Source organism: Manis javanica, chromosome 3, assembly GCF_040802235.1.
Source record: "Manis javanica isolate MJ-LG chromosome 3, MJ_LKY, whole genome shotgun sequence".
NCBI classification, from domain to species: Eukaryota; Metazoa; Chordata; class Mammalia; order Pholidota; family Manidae; genus Manis; species Manis javanica.
Window position 1 is genome coordinate 177470489 of NC_133158.1, and position 20715 is coordinate 177491203.

Genomic DNA, 20715 nt, shown 5'->3' on the forward strand with positions numbered 1-20715 from the left:
GCAGCTTCCCTTCGATAAAGGTCCTGCCAGTGTGACCCTGCCGTCTGTCAGCAGGCGCTCTGCCACCCACTCGGCAAATTCTGATCAAACCTCAGCTTCTGGCCCAGGCCTCCCTGCTTCCTGGGGACAATGAACTCTCTCAGTGGGCTTTAAATCAAATGACCAAATACCCTTCTTAAAGCAATGCCACTGGGCCATTCTCAAATACAGTTACTCCTAAAATCAAATATATAAATGGTGCTAATGGGGACGACTGGGCCATTCTTGGGCACAAAAGGACTTCTCTGTGTAGGCTGGCTGTGAATTGTCCTTTATCAGTGAACTGACAGGCCTGGCGTGTTGGGGGGAGGTGCTCACAGGGGGCCTTTCCAGAACTGTCTGCATGTTTTCAGGCTGTGGGGCCCAAGCGAGGCCAAAGCAGGGGCTTGAGAAGGCGGTGCCCAGAGCCTGACGTGCTCCTGGCACTGGGGTAGGGACTGTAGCAGAGAGGAAACCTGATGGGGCAAGGGCAACTGGTCAGGCTCCTTCCCCCAGAGGTTGCCAGAGGGCCTCTTGGCCGAGCAACAAGTTTGAAATGTGCTCTGGACATCTTGAGGGCCGTAGTTCCTCTGTGGGATCAGTTCTCCTTCCCCATAGGAGGCTGTCAGCATGTCAGCTACTATCTACAGAACACAGAGAAAGTGTTGGGGAGCCCTAGTGCCCCCTCATCTGACTGCTATGGCAGCAAAGCTCTGCACGTGGTGGGTGGTGTGGCTCAGGTGTGGGACGATGACACAGCCAATGGAGGCCACCGCCAGCCTGGAGCAGCAGCGTGGGGGCCCCGAGGCAGACACACCCAGAGGCGGGGTGAGGACAGCAGGCAACATGGCCCACTTGGGGACCGGCAGTGCCTACCAGCCAGCTGCTCCTTCTCCCCTGATGACATCTAAGAGCCTGTGTCAAGCAAGGCAGGCCCAGAAACCGGCGCTCCAGTCTCTGCCCCTCCCACTTCCATTTCTACCCCACACTGAAACGTTTGACATACGTGCAGTTCCTGTAATGAACCCAGCCTTCTCGGCCTCCCTCGGGCCTCTGCACATGGCCACGCAGGGGTCCCTCGGCCACTTCTGCCTTCTTGCTCCTCCTCCTTCACCAAGATTGAGCTCTGGAAGCCTCTCCAACGTGGCCTGGGCAGACGAGACCCTCGGCACCCTGGATCCAGCCCCTCCCGCCCCTCCCACTCCTCATCTGCTTCTAGCCCTTCTCCCCAAGGGAGCGTGAAGGCAGAGCCAGCGTCCTGCACCTCCGTGCACTTGCGCCGAGTGGAGGTCTGGCTCTGCCCGTGTTTCCTGAGGGGTCTGGCTCAGCCATGTGAAGCTACCCGTGAAGCAGCAGCCCAAGCAGGGCTTACCAGCTACAGCCAGAACTGGCTCAAAGCAGAGATGCCACGATGGCCGGACTGTGCTGCACGACTTGTCCCTGCAGGTTGGCTAAGCTAGAGACAGGTGTGGGAACACAGCAGAAGGGTTACTGGCATCCTTCCCCCCACACTACAAATACACACCAGCTGCATTGCAAAATTCTCATGCTTTCAACGAAGAAGGGGGTGGAGGAAAGAAGTACCACCAGAGTGCTGGGGGGCCGCTCTGAGAAAACAGGTATGGGGAGCAGCTTGACTGGGAGGAGGCGATAGCAGGGAAGAGCAGCGTTCACGAGGAGGAGGACAGTATGTGTGTGTGTTGGGCGGGGGCACTGAGAGGAACAGAAGCTTCAGGCTGCAGGGCCCCAAGATGCAAGCCTGATACACTCATGCTCAGAGGAAAACCAAAGGCCAGGGTCACTGCTGAGAGCATCCGGTCAAGGGCACTTAAAAACAATGCCAGAGGCATCATGGTGGGAGTGTGTGATGCCAGGAGAGTCTTCTGCAAAGGCCCTGTCCTGGGGGCTGGGAGCAAGGTAGGGACCAACCATAGCTCCTGCCTGCAGCAAGGAGGGGGCGGTTGGGAGCAGGGGCCCTGTGAGGGCAGATGAGGGCAGATGAGGAAAGAGCAGGGGACTAGAGGTGCAGGTGTGGGGACTTGGGAATAAGGCGTTTGGTCCAGGGCATCAGAGGAAGCTTGTGGGTAGCCTGTGAACCAGGCCTTGAGTGAGACAGAGATCAGCAAACATGGGTGGGTGGGTGGGTGGTCAAAACTGCAGCTGGACCATGCGCTGACGCCCGGGCTGCAGAGCATGGAGGGCCCAGCAAGCAGCACGGAGTGGCAGGGGGCCATGAAGGCAGGGTTGGGCAGTGATGGAGATGTCAACAGTGCCATCCTTACAAGAAGCTCTTCTGAGGTTTCAGCAGTGTGAGTTCTGTGAACTGATCTACGTTTTAGCAGCTGGGGAGAGAAGGGCAATCCAGAGGCCAAGACAACTCCGAGCATTTTTAATCAGCCCAAGCACTTCAGTGCAGGCCTGAACTAGGTCAGCAGCATCAGAACCACTCAAGAAACAGGGCATTGCAGGCGAGCATGGCAATGGAGGTGGCAGGACTCGGGGACCACACTGGACTGTGGCAGGTGGGCAGCTGAGGTTTGTAACCTGATTCCCAGGGACCAGGGTGGCACAGGGAAGGGGACAGAGCTGGCTCACCTACATGGAAGGACACACCCAGCAGGAGGTGGAAAGCTGGGTCTGGAAAGGTCACTGCCGAGACACAGCTAAGAGTCATTTGCCCAGTCGGTGGAGCAGAAGTGATGAGACTGAAGAGGAGGCAGAAAAGGGGATAAGACTGAGGTTGTTAAGACCCAGCCTCACACTAAGGAGGGTGACGTGCAGCAGGTGCTCAACAAGTGAACAGAAGCTAAGCGGGGTGGATGTCCCAGCCAAACTCTTACTGCACATCCTAGAGCTCCTCTCTTGGTACAGCCAGATGCAAGCTGGATCAGAGGGACTTTAAAACTTGTCATTGTCCAGTCCCACACCCACGAATCTCCTTCAGTCTGGGGTGGGATCCCATCATCAGCACATTTTGAAAAACCCCAACTGTAAAGACAGGGTTGAGAGAATTGAAAGAAATGTTCTAATTCTACAAATGAAGAGCAGGGCCCAGGGATTTGCTTATTAATATTTTTTCTAAAGACTCTTGTAGGTGATTCTGAGATCAGGCCAGTTTGGAGGGTCTTGGGTACAGGGTGAATTGGTGGGGTATAAGTTGCAAGCTTCCAGAGCACAGGGCTGCCTCGCTTACCCACCCACACTCCCACACAGATGGATGCCTCCAGTATGTGCTGGGCAGTAGGGGGTCATACAGGGGATGGTCGCAGCTGCAAGGTGTCACCTACTTCCCCCTCCCAACAGCCCCAGCTGTGAAGTCTCAGGATGGAGGAAGCTAAGGGACTAAGTCCACTTGCCCAAGGTCTCTTGTGACCTAGAACAGGCTCTGAAATACAGCGCAGATACAGAACATTTACTGTGTTCTTACCACAGTAAACTTTGAAAAAGGAGCTGTAACAATATCACACACTGTGCCATGATTGGGAGCATTCAGTTCTATTCAAAAATGCAAAGGCTCTGAAAACATTAGGGTCAGTTCTATCAGAAGACCTGTACATGTGTGGAGAAAGCTTCAGGTGGTTTCAGGAAGAGGCCTGTATCTGTGGGATGAATGAGTTGTTACATCTTAATTGGTCTCCCTGAGACTGAGTGGGTCTGTACTTACTATTTAAGCACATGAAAGATAAAATCCTTTCAGACACAGGGGTCCAAATATCAATCAGACAGTGCGGCCCTGACCATGGGCAATAGGGTGTGGCGCTGGAAAAGGAAGAAGTGGTGGAAGGACCTTCTCGTAGGGGAAGTCCAGACTTTCCCCCTGAGCCCTTTATCCCAAAGCCAGAATTCTCTGTGAGCACCTCAGGTGTGCACTCAAAGCCAAGCAAACTAGCCAGGAGCCAGAGAGGGTCTGGCACAAGCCAGCCTGCCCAGTGGGGGACTGGGTCTCAGAGCAGCAACAGTAGTCAGACTCATGATGCAAAGAGTAGAATGCTGGCTGCCAGGGTCTGGGGGAGGGGTAAGGGGGAACAGCCAATCAATGGGCATGAGATCTCCGTCAGGCAAGATGATTCGTTCTGAAGATCTGCTGTATGACGTTGTGCCTATAGATAACAATACTGTATTGTACATTAAAGAATCTGTTAAGAAGTCTCATTTTAAGTGTTCTTACCACAGTAAACTTTGAAAAAAGAACTGTAACAATATCATGCACTGTGCCATGATTGGGAGCATTCAGTTCTATTCAAAAATGCAAAGGCAAGACTGCAGCAGGGATACCATGATTTGCAAATCAGCTATACAAGGCCCATCAAGGTGAGAGGCTCCGTGGTGAGCACTGGCCAGCTCCGGCTTCTGGAGTGTGCACTGCCCTTAGCTTGCGTGGCCCACATAGGGGCCTCCGTGGCAAACCTGACTTGCTTCCCCTGTTCTCTGAAGCAACACTGTCTAATACATAGCCACAAGCTACGCACAGCTTTACAATTTTTAGTTTTAAATAAGACTGAAATTAAATAAGCTTTTAAAAACTCAGGTTCTCAGTCACATTAGCCACGTTTCAAGTGCTCAGTAGCTCCTTGGGGCCAGTGACTCAGCACTGGACAGCGCAGATACAGAACATTTCTGTCATCTCGAAAAGTTCCATTGGCCAGTGCTGCTCAAGGAATAGGCTTTACAAGAAACTCAGTCGGCCTCATATTTAGATCTAGAAAAATTAAAAATGTTTAGTCATCACGGCCACCAACAGCATCATCCCTGGACTATTATAAAAGCAAAAAAAAAAAGAAGCAGCCCCTGGAATTTGGCTGATTTTCCTATATTTACTAACATCTCCAAAGAAACAGGTGTCATCTCTAAGTATTCACCTTGTGCTGTTCTGGTTTTTATTTAAAAATTTAAATCCTTGCCTAGAGAGGGTTTGTCTGTCTGATTGCTTTAACCCAGCATCCCAGTTCTGCAAATACCCGGCAAAGGTACAGTCCCTAAGGGGCGAGATCATGAAGGCCTGAGTCAGAGCTTGGTCTTGGCTGGAAATTCTTGCCCCCCGAATTTTTTCCAGAATTTATATGAACGGGAAAGAGCTTGACAAAGTGTATAAGTTTCATACTTTAAAGCCTTATCTTTCATTTTTAACAATAAGAGAAAAATGATTTTGAAGGACTTAGGGAAACAGAGGTGACTGCAGAGTATGAGAGGAGAAGGAGTACAGCAACTGAGTGATGATTCTCAAGAGGGTGTGCCCGGCCACCGTGCTGGCAGACACCACCAGTGGGGACACTGAGTTCTCAAATCCTCAGACTGGGAATGGAACCCACAGACTGGGTGCTCCTTCCGCCTGGCGGAGGCAAAATGAAGTCCGTCAGACAAGGGGTTTGCACGTCCTCACTTGTCAGTGTGAGTGAAGAGTAGTCTGAAGGGGGCCAAGGCCACAGGGAGATGAAGAAATTTAACCTGAAAGTAGGACTAACTGGCTTTACTTTTTTTTTTTTTCAAGCAATAAAATAAGTCCTTTTTCATTTCCATTATTTTCATCATTCAGTAACAAAACATACATTTGAGTGAGATTTCTCATAGCTTGAATCTGAAACCTGAACAATTTTTATCCTTGAGAGGAATGAGAAAGGAGACTGAAACTGTGGGCCTCTGCTCAAAACCGTTAGTGTCAATAACAAAGTAAGAAATTCAGAATTATTAAATGAACATCACACTGCCATTTACTTGCTTTTTTTGATTTTTAAAAATGACACTCCTGTTCCTTAACCCCCACCCCAATACACACACATTCCAAAACAAACCACAGAAATCACCACGTACTACTCTTTCACCAAATTCCTGTAAGATGATGATGGAGCTCCTATTAGTAAGAAAATAACTTGCCACAGCATGTGTCTTAAACAAAAATCAAGCTTGGGAAATAGATGAGCCTGTCTTCTTTAACGCTATAGGACATTCGGTTATATGTTATTTCTCAGTATTAGGCTTTAAATTAAACTGGAATGGTTTAGGCTCATTTGAAATGGCATTTTTACTTAACTATAATAAGTATAACAACATAATTATAATAAGTATATTACATACTTATATAACATACATATACTATTGATATATTAATAAATATAATTAATGTAAGAAGTCATTGGCTGACTGTGACCCCAAGCTATTCCCCTCTTATAAGGGGGACAGGGATTCTTAAGAAGCACATGGAGGTTTAATAAAGGTTTCCTCTACCTTACTGTGTTTTTTTTAGTGAAACTAACTTATTTAAAGCTCAGTAGTTTCATGCCCTAAGCAAACTGTTGACTGTTTCCTTATCAGGAGCAATGCACCTGATAATAAACTTTATATTAAATGTAAAGCTAGATTTACCAAAAGTAATAATATATACCAAACTACTACTTCATAGATAATTAAATTGGTACACTGTAATTTTTCTTTACTCTGCCAGAATGTGTTTTTTATTAATGTGAAAAAAACACTGATTTTTAAAAAGCATATTATCCTTAATCCACTATATCAACCTGGTTGTTTCTATCTTTGTCAGAGGGCAAAATAGACCCAATTGCTATTCTTCAGTTAAATGGATGTAACTTACACTGCACTGAACCGAAGAGAGCTCTGACTCTGGTTCCTGAAAATGTAGCTATTTCAAGAAAACAAAAAGAGGAGTTCTAGTTCCTTCCCAGTCTTCATTAACCATACATACAAGTCAAACCCCAGAAATTAGAATGCCGGTTTCTGTGAAACAGCTGCAAATCTAACCCTTCTTTCAAAATTTGCGGTGAACAAAGATTTCTTTAAAAGAATTTAGAAGCTTTAGCAAGAACCTTGTGAGTATATGGATATTGCTTTTAGTTTTATTAACAAGATCTATAAAAGAAATGTGCTTAAACTTGTGCTGTTGGTCTTTAAATATTCTCATTGTAAAATGTTCAGGACTGGTAAGAAAGCAATCTACTTACTAAAATGGGGTGTTTATATTACTAAACTATTATATTACCAACCCATAATCTTTAATATATTTTAATCAGAAAATAGTTCACATAACTTCTATTTAGTTCCTATTAATTTTTCTCTCCTCATTTTATTAAAATAAATTAGTAAAACTATCCAAAATTTGAGACTACAGAAAAGCTTATAAATGCAGGTTTCCATTTCAAATTTCCCTGGGAAAATTTTTCTTCCCCATTTTCTTTGCCCCGGGATTTAATTTATCCTTTTTATTGGTGACATCCAGCAAGTCTCAGTTTAAACAGCTGCAGACATACATTTCTCTGTAGGTTAAAAGGAATAAAGTTTATTTAAATAACTAAGTCCTGAGTTTGAAGTTTTCAGTTTTTGTATAACCTAGCTTTTGCTAATAGCTCAATAGCATTAATTCTAAGTTTAAACTATCAAATTTGATTGCCTCTTTGTGCAAAAACCACATACTAAAAACAGTTTGTAATTGTTATGCAACTGTATATATGCATAAGGGAATATACAATTATAAGAATTTACTTACAGAATACTGAAATATGTAACTCTCCTACAGTCATATACTATTGAACATCTGCAACTAGCTAGTCCTCAGTCCTCAAAAATCCCTTTTTCTCAGCAAACTTTGTATTCTCTCTTACTGCTAATCTGAATCTTTAAACAAATCAGAATCATTTTAATGAAGCAGATTAGAATAGGCAAGAGTTCTTGAAACCCTATGGTAAAAAAGTAAGTAGATGAGGGCTTGATGTCACATCTGTTATACCTTGTTAGTGCCACTTGTCCTAATCCCACACTCTTTATGATATAGGTAGATTCTTCTGGTTATCTGGTATGACTTGAGACTTAAAAAGTAAAAAATCTGCTAAGTTGCATGTTTTAGAATAACACTGTACAGGAACTGGAAGAGACATCTGCTTAGTCTGTGATTTGTTTTTTTGCCATAGAAAAGCAAATTAAAACCTGCCTAGCAAAGAGCCCATTGACTTCCTTCCCTCCCAGGAGAAAATCCCTGATGGAAGCCAGGCTGCACCCCACCCAGTGGCCTAGGAAAGTGTGCGGCACCCCACACTGACTAGGGGTGAAGCAGGATTACAGCTTCCACAATACCCCATGCTCCCTCTGTGGCCATATTCCACACAGACAACCAGCAGCAATGGAGTCAGCTGTAAGTCAGCTACAAAAAATAACCAAAAATACCACTTTCCCAGAAATAATTACCATCATTACCACTGCTCTACCAGGAAAATAGATTTTAAGGAATTACACATAAAACTTTAAAATTGAGATTCCTGTATCATTCAATAGCAAATTGAAAAAGAACAAAAAAAGATTTAGCTTTCCTAACGCATGGCTACTCTTCTACTGGTTTGTTCTCAAAAATAATTTATGCAAAGCAGGCTTTTCTCTAAATATACTGTACTCTCCCATATACACATTGAAAGTGGTATTTGCATACAGTGAGTGTATGCACTGATACACACATGGTAAAAACTTTAAAAGATATGGACTGCAAAAACCAGTAGCTGATTTTAAATGTACACCAACTTGAACAGATTTGTTTTCAATTTCTGAATTCCTCAGGTAGAAAAGATCTTTCCTGCTGGCTGTGGTTCTAGAAGATGTTTAGAATCTACAGAGTGTGCAAAAATGCTCCCCCACATAAACAAAGACAGAGAGGTTCTAAGATCTTGGTATTCTAACCTTGCCTTTGCTATTAAATATCCACCCGGTGGATGTGATGGAGACCAACGAAATCAGTCTGTCATGCTACAGTAAACATGATATTTTGTGTGCTGCCCAAGACATTTTTTCTCATGAATATAAGTTGCCTGCCATTTGTTATGAGATTTTTTCCCCCCGATTGACACCCCATTATGTATATTCAGTCAGGCTCAAACAAGATTTCAAGTGATCAATATACTATTTGTGCTGAAAGTCTATTAGCAGCCCTAGCAATAAACTGTGCAGCAAAACAAAAATGGAGAAATATTTAGTGAACATAAGTATATGGAAATCTTTGTTTTGGGCAAGAAGAAAGAGAGAGGAAGGCAGAAAAGCAAGGGGAAGACATGGCAGGGCAGACATTTTTCCTAATAAGAATCAACTTCTGGAGCCTGACCACTGATGATATGCATCAAATGCTTAAGAATTTTTCATTAATATCTTAAATTACATGTCTAGGTCTGTAAAGAAATAGGGAGGGGCCCAAACCAGCATTGGGTCCCTTTCTAAGAACAGAGAGTTCCCTCCATAAAAAGCCATACTTGGAAGTACTCAATATCCACAAAGTGGAAAAGGTGGACCACCCCCCAGGAAATCTGTAAAATCTTAAGTTGAAACAACAATGGCCCCCTGCATGTTTTAACACTTTCCATTTTATAACTGAAGTGTACCAGATCCCAACAGGGTGACCTTCATCAGCTGAGCTAAAAAAGGATTTTCGTTAGTGGATATGGCAGGGAAGCAGTAGGATTTCATCTCGCCCAAAGAAGTCAGATCCTGAGGCTGGACATGTCTATATATAGGAATCTGTCTGCCTAAACCAGGAGATCAGAAGAGGCACGACCACCCAGAAAGCCATGACATCTGCAAAAGTGTCAATTCAGCATTACCCAGACATCAAGAACTAGTATTTTATTACCAGAAAGACAGTGTGGGGGACAGGGGTAGAGAAGAATTCTAATGGATGTAATGGCAATTGCTGTGCAGCGGACACACCTTAGCCTAAGGTAGGCGTCTTCCCCCAGCCCAAGGGAATGGTGTCACGACCTTCCAGACTCTTATTTATGAGCCTAGAGTCTTGGGAAGAACTGTTCTACACAGAGCTCCAGAATTAATCATATTTGATTATTTGGTTTACTGAACTTACATTTTGAGCTCCTCTCAGGCAGAAGAGCATAGTCACCATCCACTGTATCACAGGAACACCTGTAAGACCAAAATATTTAGATCATTAGCAGTCTAGATAGTTTATAAATTCCATGAGTAGCAAAGATTTACAGTAGTTTGACCAAATAGAGGCATCCTGAGCTACATGTGGACAAAAGCTTTTCATCATGATATTTTCAGTTCTAAAACCTACAGAATGACTATTTTTAAACTGGTAACCTAAAAGAAGGCACATTACAAGAAATACACTTCCCTTATAATATGAGGTATTATATTTGTTCATTGCCTCTTCCTGAGGGTCCTAAGTAGAGAATCAGAGCCCCACATTAATCAGAGAAGAATTAACAACCCTCTTCACTGCCCCCAAGTCTCCTCAAAATGAATAACTGAATAATCCTAAACAGCAGTTCTAGTTTGTGCAGGATTCATGTGTATGTGGCAAAATGTGCACACCAAAGTGCATTCTTTAATTTTTCAGAGATGTATGTGCATGTGTTTAATGACATACGAGTTTAAAGGAGCAGCAATTTCCAAATGAAATGGTTTTTTTAAAGGCAACTCTCTACTAATACCCAACCTACCCAATACTCATGCACCCAAAAATATATGAATATGTTAATTAATTTTCAAATACATAAAGCCAATGATATTACTAATATTACAAATCTTAAAACTCCCTATAATAAGATTAGCAAAATGTGTTTTCTTTAATTTCCTTGCAAAATACATGTAACCCAATATCCTGAAATGGAGAAAGGTAGATTCCTGGAGGCCAATTCTAAAAAGAGTCAGACATCAGATACGCCTCTCTATCCTGCAAGGCTCTCTTAACATCCTAGAAAAAATCTAGTGTGTTATCAACACCATCTCCTATGGGAAAAAATGGGCTTTGTTGTTGGCTAATGCAGCCCAGGTGTTTATTTAGCCAGCCATTACTTCACTGGTGGGGGGTGGTGTTCTGGAATGCTCCTCACACAATGCAACGTACATATATATATTTACTGTCAGAATTCAAAGAGGTACTGTTCTGGAACCTTCTCACACTGCAATTAACTGTGCCAGTAGGCAGAGCTAACTTCCACAAAATAATCATTGCAAATCTTAGGAAGAGACCCTCTGAAGCCAGGCTGCCAGGGCACAGGTGTCTGAACAAAGCACCAGAGACATCCTACCAATTTGATTCTTGAAGCCAAAGCTGATCCATTTTGATTTCACAGCGACCCACAGCCATAAGCAATTTACCTTATTGTGTGTTCCTAGTAAAATCTCAAAGCCTCCGAGGTGCTAGAATTGGTAGGTGTGGTTTGTGGATTTAAAAGAAAGGAAAGATAATATAAGAAGGGAAAAAACAGAAGGTGGTTCCAACAGCTTTGAAATTACATTAGTTCCTAACAGAAGCAATTTTCACCAGGAGTCTCACTTCAGACTGGAATAACTTGAGATACTGCTAACTGGTCACCACATCCAGATTGAGAAATGCATGAATTTAGTCTAGCCATCAAGGGAAAAGCATCAGTTTATCTTCTTTAAATGATTTATTTGTCTTAAAAGTTAATGGCCAATCAAGTGGGCATTCTTTTGAATTTTTTGTTTTAAGAAAAGAAAAAAGCCTTGATGTCTCTCTTCTTCATGGTCAGATTTGCTGTCTGCAGTAGACGATGTGGGTAAGCATGGCTGTCATAATAACAAATTGTGAATTTATAATGAATGCCTCTTTCTTCAGAGCAACTCAAAATATTTTCTTTCTCATAGATTTGAAATGAGACCTCTTTACGGGTTGCAGAAATGGCCTTCTTCTAATCAGAGGTGACATGACTGGGTTCCAAATGAAGGGCAGTAATAGGTAAACTCATTCATCTATTCCCTGCTCCAATTATGCATCTCTATTCTAGCTGAGATGACAGGTGCTTGTCTATTCTGCAAGCAGGTTTACTGCTTGAAAATGAACCCCCTCTAAAAAAAAACTTACTTTTATAAAAAGAAATTTTAGTAAGAATATCAGAGAAAAAAATAACTTTTTGATTTTGCTATATACTTTGATATCTGTCTTTCCAATCATGTCTTTTTAAAGCCCTGCGATCCTAAAATTTGGAAACAGCTCCCAGTTCATATCCCTTTTCTTTTAAAATCAACCTCTTAAAGTTAAATGGATATTTAACAGCTGACAGGTGAAACTGAGTAACATTGTGCTTTTCAAGACCTACCTATGGATTAAAGCCTACCTTCTGAAGTTTTAGTAATTATTTAAATAAAATTAATACCGAAGCCTAGAAATTGCCTCTCTGCACCACTGCAATTGTCAAATTCCTTTCCTGATCTTTCATGCAGATGCTCAGAAACAGGGTGGGGCTCCCGGGTCTTGCATGCACTGTTAAGGGAGTCTGTGCTGCAAAGACAACTCAGTCATTCATATTCCAATTTTTCCAGTATCCTTCACAAATACCTTTGAAATAATCATGTTATTAAGAGTGCCAATATTCTTATGTTAAGATTTAGATTTAAATCTTTGTGTCAAACCAAATGTTCTGTGCACAAGCATGGATGACAGGTATTGAAATGAAGGTGACAAGTCAGTGAATTGGGAAAAACCTCTCTTAAAGAACAGATGTAAAGAGATGAGCTTTTCTGTTTATGGATGTCTCCCTTGAAGTTTTTTTTTTTCTCTCTCTCTCTCTCTTTTTTTTTTTTTAAATAGGTACAGTTCTTTTAGAGTCTACAAGTAAAATCCAACCCTGCTAAGCCATTCTGGTTCCCTTATGAGTCAGCAGGCCACTGAGCACTTGAAACAGCGCAGCCCAGAGTAAATGGGCAAGGGCTGTCTTTGGACACACCCATTTTACTAATTCTAACTCAGATTTTTAAAAGAAACATCTTTATGCTAACTTGGTATCTGACCTCAGAACTTGCATCAAAAACTGCACATCCACAGAACAGGACTCAGACTCCAGTGTATAAGCACTTCTCTCCAGCTTTTACTGAGCACAATTGCATTAGAGCTTATTTCTTCCTCAATGGGCAACTCCTGTTTCTTTTTCTCGCCAGTCTGCATGTTATTAGCTTGACATATTCCTTCAGTGGCATATGACAAATTAGATTGGCCATCATTGCACTCATCAAAGAAGTATATTTTTTATTTCTAAGGACTGTTTCCTCCACTCCTTTTAGAATCATGGACACACCAAAAAATAAGTAAAATAAAAAATCCAAAAGCATGTCTTTTTTTTTTTTTGGAGGCGGGAGGATCACAGAGACAATGAATGGATGCACTAAAGAAACGGATAAAGCCAAGAGCACAGTCTCAAAATATGATTTTAAATACCTAGTGCTATGCCTTAAATTTAAAGCATTCATTCCAAAAATGCAAATGTTACTAGCTTTGAAAAACTTCACCGAAAAACAAACTAAATTATTTTCTACGTCTTTTTGCATGATTCAGCACTTTTAACACTATTTTCTGCCAAGAAGTTAAAAGGTAAGAGGAATATTTTCGGGGTGCCTTAAATCCCACACACTCTGTGAGCCACCTGCACTCCTGCAATTATAGGGAGAAAGCAGAAATACTGAGAGGTGGGGAAGTGTTTTATTGCCGTTAACATCTATCCAGTAACCACCACAGAGCAGCGCAATTTCCTTCTCCCGCATCTAAGTGGCTTTGGAGGACGGAATGACCCACAGCAGAGGCTTCACCCCATCTTCGGCTCATCCTCCTCTCCCAGGGACACCCATACACAGGCACACTAGAATGCACCTGTGTAACACCCATCAGCTGCAACTGCACGCTCCACCTGATGTGTCTTTTCAACCTTGGTCAAGTAACTCAAGACAAGAATTTCTCGACGCCCTTCCCCCAAATCGAGGCTTCCGCGGGAGCCCCCAACCCGCTGAAACAGCAACAAGGGGCCGACATAGAGATAGACCTCGTACTTGCTCTGCAAACTTAACCCGCACATCGCTCGGATCCGCGTCTGCATCCGAGGACCCTCATGTCTCCGCAGCATCCCACGCCGGTACTGCACACTCACCTGCGGGTAGGCTAGCCGCGCGCCACCGCACTCCAGCCTCCCGTCGCGCCCGATGCCGGGGAGCCTCCGCTGGGTGCGTCGGCAGGTTCGGGGCAGGACGGCGGGACGCCGGCAGTTCGCGGGAGGAGCGCGCCCGGGCGGGTCCGCGCCGAGCCCAAGCGAGCGGGCGAGACGGGCGGGCGGGGCCATTTGTAAGCGAGCAGACGCTACCACCGCCCCTTACTCGCGGGGGGCGGGGGCGGCCGGTCAGGTGACGGCGGCCCACCCTCCGCTGCGGAGCCGGGTGGTTCCTGCCCAGGAGGAGCCCCCTGGCGCGCTCTGATTGGAACTCCCGCCGCAGTGGCGGGGGAGGGGGGCACGTGACAGCTCGGCCCAGCGGCCCGGCTCGCCTCACCCCCGGCGGGCGCCCCATCTTCCTCCTGGAAAAGCCGGGGGACACAGGGAGGGCGGGGGAACACGCGGGGTGCAGGAGCGACTGCCAGACCCTGGTAGCCGCAGCTCGGGGTGCTCCCCGCCGCTGAACTCTCAGGGGAAGGGTTCCCCTGCAGCTGGCCAGTCTTCACTGCCCTCCCGCCCTGCCCCTTGGCCGCGGTGCCCTCCCCCGCAGCTCCAGGAACAGGCGCTCTGTGTAGACCACCACTCCAGACATGCCAGTGGTGCTTAGGGGTGTGCTTTTGCGGTTTTTCCCCCTTTCTTTTTCTCTTTACACAGCGGCACATTGCTAGAGAGAACCCACGACGATGCATTGCGGACACCGCCCAACTCCGAGGCCCAGGGGACCCCCCGACCACGCCCGGGGATGTCTTCACTGCTCCCGGGTTAGGTCACTGAGCGCCTCAGGCCTGCTCCCGCGGGAGGAGAGGCGCGGCGGGAGCTGCAGGTGCCTGATCCTTTCCAAGGAAGCAGGCCGGTTGTAGGGGCGTGAGGGCGACCATCAGGATGCGAATCCACTTCCCAGCCTCTGGGAGCGCGTTGCTAATAATAAAGGTCAAATTAAAACAACTAAGCCAGTGGCAGCGGCAAGACGCGCCGCATGGTCGTGGGAAGCCCGGCTGTTAATCATCCATAACGACCTTGCTTTCCTCTTGTGGGCGAACGGGCGGTGCGAGAGGCCCCCGCAGTTGCGCGCTGTTCTAAAACCTTAGTGCTTCCGCAGCCGCTCCCCCCACCTCCCTGCGGCCTTGCACCACCCGGGAAGTCGGGAAGTCGGAGAAAATGCGGTGTCACGTTCGCCACTGTGCCTGCGGATGCGTCTGCGCCAACTCGGCAACACGTGGATCCACGAATCTGGCGTCCGCTCTCCCCTTGGGTTGTTCGGTGGGATACTTATATGATTATGATAACCAGATTGGGAGGGGAAGTCTCTGCTCTGCAGGGGATTCTCCCAAACTTTTGTCCAAGGGAGTCTTATACTAGGCTTGGGTGGGGACAGTTTCCAGCCAAGGTAGCCACCGCGCTCAGCCGAGTCCAGGGCTCCTCGGAGAGGGGGACGGAGGAGCCTGGTCTCTGGGTGCTTCAGTCCCTGTTCCCCACTTCGATCAGCCGGACAAGTGTTCCGGCCCCGAGGGCCTTTCGAACAGGAATGGGACTCTCAGACAGTGTTGACGCCAGGGGACCTCGACCCATTGATACTTGGGTTTCTCTGGGTGATGAAAGGTTTACCCGAAAGTGGGGTTTACCGGTAAAGTTGCTGCCACAAACGCTAGATCGAGAGCCTTTGAGGAAGTTGAGAATCTAACCACTGTAAATTGGGTGGCGGAGACGGGGAGCAGCATCTGCTATAAAAAGAAACGCCTTGCTATCGTTAACCGCCTCCCACCCCTCAAACCCACACACACCTTTCTCCAAAGCACAAAGGTTGGGTAAATCTCATCAATAAAGTGTAAGCCGCTGGGAGAAAAACTGCTCTGTTTAAAAAAAAAACAAAAAACAAACCCAAACCTCTTTAATAGGGAAGTCGGTAAGTTTTCCATTTCCTGGTGTTGATCTTGACAATACCGACCGCCACGTTAAAATTGGAGGTTGATTGTGATAAAAGAATCCAAGCACAGAGAGCTCAGAGACATAATTTTCACAATTAAAAATACCCTTCCTTCCCCTCCCTCCCCTCCCCTCTCCCCACATCCCAGTCAGCTACTCCAGCATGGACTAGGGACTGAGATGCTGCAGCCCGGGGTAGTCTGCGGGGCCACTTGTAGTGGCACCTCCAGAGCAGGTAATTTACCAAGCGGATCCGATGGAGATTCAGAGTTAAAAATCCCTTCTCCAGGATACTGACGCTCCAGAAGCTGAGGCAGGCGGCGAGCACTCACTTAATGCCTCGAGGAGATGTGTGTGTGTTTCACTTGAACTCTGGACCATCTTTGGATGAAATGCTTTCTTTCACGACTGGGAATTATTGTGCGGTTAAATACGTGCTACACACACATACATAGCGGGTCCCCTCATGGGGGAGGTGAGCGGCACAGGTGTCTCAGACTTTCAGCGGCTCTGTTGTTGAGAAGCACAGCGAGAGGGACGGCCTCGATATGGCTGCTGCGTTGAGACAGATAACTCGGCAAAGCCCTCCTCCCGCTGCTCGGGAGACCGGGGTGGGGAGTGGAGAGCTGGGGACAGCGGTACCGGAGCAGCTCAGGTATGCACACACAGCGCCGACCCGGTCCAAGGGCAAAGGTGTCGGCAGGCAGAGACGGACAAGACAAGGCGGGTTGTCCGGGGTGCGAGTTCCTAGTCTATCGGTCAAGCACGCGATACCCGAGGAGACACAGGTCAAGTGTGGGTGCAGGGCCGAGCCGCTCGCCCTGGCAGGAGGCCACGAAGCTTGTCCACACCGGCCGCGAGCTGCAGTACCGCCGGCGTCCGGCTGCCACCGCGTGCTAAACCCCGAGACTTCGCCTTCAGCGTCTAACGCTGGCACCGTCCGGGGTTTGCGGAGCAAATCCCGAGTAGGCGAGCAACGCGCCGTGGGTCTGGAGTGACCACATCTTAGGCTGTGAAAAGCTACCTCGGGGGAGTTGGGGCCGGAGAGGTAAACAAAGTGAAAATTTTGTCTTTTAAAATATAAAACGAAGCTGGTAGTACTGAGCGCTTAAAAGACTCTACTAGGAATTTGGAGATGGGTGGGAGTGGGAAAGGGCTGACGTTAGGTTCAGGGCCACTGTGGGAAATGCCCGATTTAAAGAATCATCCTTCAACCCAAGGGGAGGCGCCACTGCGCTCGCGGGCACCTCCCCGCATTATGACCCCGGGCGTTATCCGGCAACTTCCGTGTCCCAGGGGCCAAACCCCTCCGCGCCGGTTGGAAGGAGCAAAAGTCTTTGCCCTCCCTCACCCCTTTAAATGGACCCCTTTCCTTTTATTCCGGGGACAGGTTAACGCCAGCAGGGGCTGCAGTGCGACCGGCGGGCACCTCGCCTCCGCCCCCTCCTCCCCCGCCTCCTACTCTCTGAGCCCCCACGGCCTGGCCACGGCCTACCAGAGCCTACCCCCACCGACCCGCGGCCACACCTCAGTCTCGTACTGCTCCCCGGCATCCCTGCGCTCCCTCCCCCCCCACACACACGCACACGCACACGCCTGCCTTTACCCGCGCGCTCCTGGTGCCAACGCCATTGGGAGCGGCTGGAAGCCGGCGTCCGTGTCCCCGCGTTCTTATGCTGGCGTAGGGGAACGCACATGACAGCGACCTGCCACCCCACTGCTGCTCCCAGCTCGGGATCCACCCACGAGGCACCCGGCACCCTCGCCACTCTCCCCCGCCGGTCTCTGGAGCTCGGCCTCGGGTGCAGTTCCCTCGAAGCGTGTCTCTCTCACCGGTCAGTCCCAGATTCCACCATGCCAGGGTTTGCCAGTAGGGAAACCCCTTCGTTCCCCGCTCACACCCCTCTCCATCCCAGGACAAAGCTGCCAGGCTTCCCGCTCCCGAGCGGGGAGGAGGCCCAGGCTCCCGGGAGGAGACGCGCGTGGAGAGCGCCTCCAGGCGCCAGGCCTCGGTGCGGTCCCGCCCCTCGCCTGCCGGCTGGGGCTGAACGGGGCTCCCGGCACCGCCTCCGCCCGGCAGGCACCCCACCCGCTGTTCCTCCAGCACCTGCAGCCGGCCGCCGCGGCGCTGCGGAAAGGAGGCCCCGCGGCGCTGGTTCCTCTACACCCACGTGCCTCTCGTGTGCGTGCCCCCGGCCTGCAGAAGCTTTCCGGCTGGCGCCACCGGGATTTCCAGGCGACCCCACCCTCCCCGGCTTCAGCGCTTCATTCCCTGTATTTGGAGCCTCCTTGGCATCTCTGCTGCGGCGTCCTAGCTCAGGCGCCACCTCTGCGAGACCGGCTGCCCAGCATACTGTGAGCCGCTGCCATGAGGCTGCGCCTCCCGCCCCAGTCCCGCACTCACCTTTTTTTTGTGGACGGTGGGTTTCACTGACTGCACGGCCCCCGGCCTCCCTGGAGGGAGCAGCGAGAGAGCACCCCTTAGCACCTTCCTTAAGCCCTTCCCTGACTGTCATCACAGCGCCTTCATCAGCCAACCACCCTAGGCATAGCTCTGGTCGCTTCTGCTTTCTCTTCCTCACTCTTACACCAGAGCCCACCTTCACAGACGCGCGCACCTGAACATCGAGAGACCGAAGCCAGTATCTCCCGCTGGACCTCCTACTTCCAATACTGCCGCACACATCATCTTGCTCACTGCAAGGTGGGGGAGGGTCACTTAGGAGCCAGGTGGTTTCTTAAATTTTATGAAATAGCCTTCTGCCCCAGCCATTGCGTTTTTAAAAGGATTGTCCTTTACTTTTAAGAATAAATAGCCCAGCATTCACATATTTAAAATAATATTAAAACATTTTGAGATAATTCTACTTTCACTTGCAGTTGTTAAGAAACAAAACCAAGAAATCTTGCCCACCCTTAATCCAGTGTAGTACAATATCACAACCAGGATGTTGGTATTGATACAAGTCACCAATCTGAATTAGATTTCTCCAGTTTTACTTGTAGTTGTGTGTGTGTATGTGTGTTTAGTTCTGTACAACTCTATCAAAGCTGTAGGTACGTATCTGCTACCACAGTCAAGATACAGAACTGTTCAATCTCTGAGAGATCCCTCTTGTGGCCTTTCATAACCCCATCTACCTGGGGTGGCTGTGTCCTGACAATCACTAATCTGTTTTTCTATGATTTGGTCATTTCAAGAACGTTATATAAATGGAATTATATGGTGATGTAATCTCTTTGGACTAGCTTTATTCACTCAGCAAAGTTCCCCTGAAATTCATCCAAGCCATTATGTGTATCAGTAGTTTTGTTCTGTTTTGTTTTAACTGCTGGGTAGTATTCCATAGTATGGTGTTAACAGATTGTTTGACCATTCACTAGTTGAAGGACATCTGGGTTGTTTCCAGATTCTGGCTATTACAAATATAGCTGCTATGAACATTTGTATACAGGGTTTTGAATATATATAACTTTCCATTTTTGTGGAATAAATGCTCAAGAGGGCAATTACTGGTTCATATGGAAGCACACTTTTAGATTTGTAAGAAACTACCATACTCTTCTCCAGAGTGCCCATACCATTTTACATTAACAACAGAAATGTATGAGTGATTCAGTTTCTCTTCATCCTTAACAGCATTTGGTGTTTTCACTATTGTTTTTAATGATTTTGAAAGGTGTAATAATACCTCATTGTGGTTTTAATTTGCATATCCTTGATGGCTAATGATATTGAATAACTTTTTAATGCTGATTTGCCATTTTATACCCTTTTTTGGCAAAATATTTGTTCACATTTTTTGTCCATTTTCTTATTAGAGGACTTTTGGGGTTTTTTTTGCTAAGTTTTGAGAGTTCTTTTTTTAAAGGACACTTTACTGATGTATGGTTGACATATAAAAAGCTATACATTTAATGTATACAACTTGGTAAATTGGGAGATAAGTATACACCTGTGAAACTGTCACCACAGTCTATGTTGTAAACATATCTGTATCCTCTTTATTATTGTTATTATTTTGTGATAAGAATACTTAACATAAGATCTACTCTCTTAGCAAAATTTTAAATATACAGTATTTTTAACTATAGACACTATGTTATACAGCAGATATCTAAGACTTACTCATTTTGCGTAACTGACATTTTATACCCTTGGGTTAATACCTCCCTATTTCCCTCTCCTCCTTGGCAACCACTGTTAGGATTCTACTTCAATGAGTTTGACTAGTTTAGATTCCTCATGTAAGTGATGTAATGTAGCATTTGTCCTTCTGTGTCTGGCTTATTTCATTTTGCATGTCCTTCAAGTTCATCCATGTTGTCACAAGAGCCAGGATTTCACTCCTTTTTTAAGACAGAATAAGTGAATTCCCATCACTTCACTTTCAGCTTGTGAATGACCTTAACTCTAAAGCGAGTCTCTCATAAAGAGTATATAGTTGGATTTTGTGTTTTATCCACTCAGCCACTCTGTATCTTTTGATTGGTGACTTTAACCCATTTACATTTAAATTAATTAATGATAGGTAAGGACTTACTATTATCATTTTGTTAATTGTTTTCTGTCTATTTTATAGGCCATTGTTCTGCTCTCCCTTTCCTGCAACCTTCCTTTGTGATTTGATATGTGGTTTTTAATTTTTGTTTTTTGTGGTAGTGACATACTTTATTGAGGATTGTATAATGCTTATTAAAAAAGTCTATTTTAAGCTAACTTAAGTTCAATTACATGGAATACTACATGTTTTCTTTCCCCTTATTTTATGTCAGAATTTACTTCTTTTTGCATTATATATCCATTAATTGTGGTTATGGTTTTTTACATTAT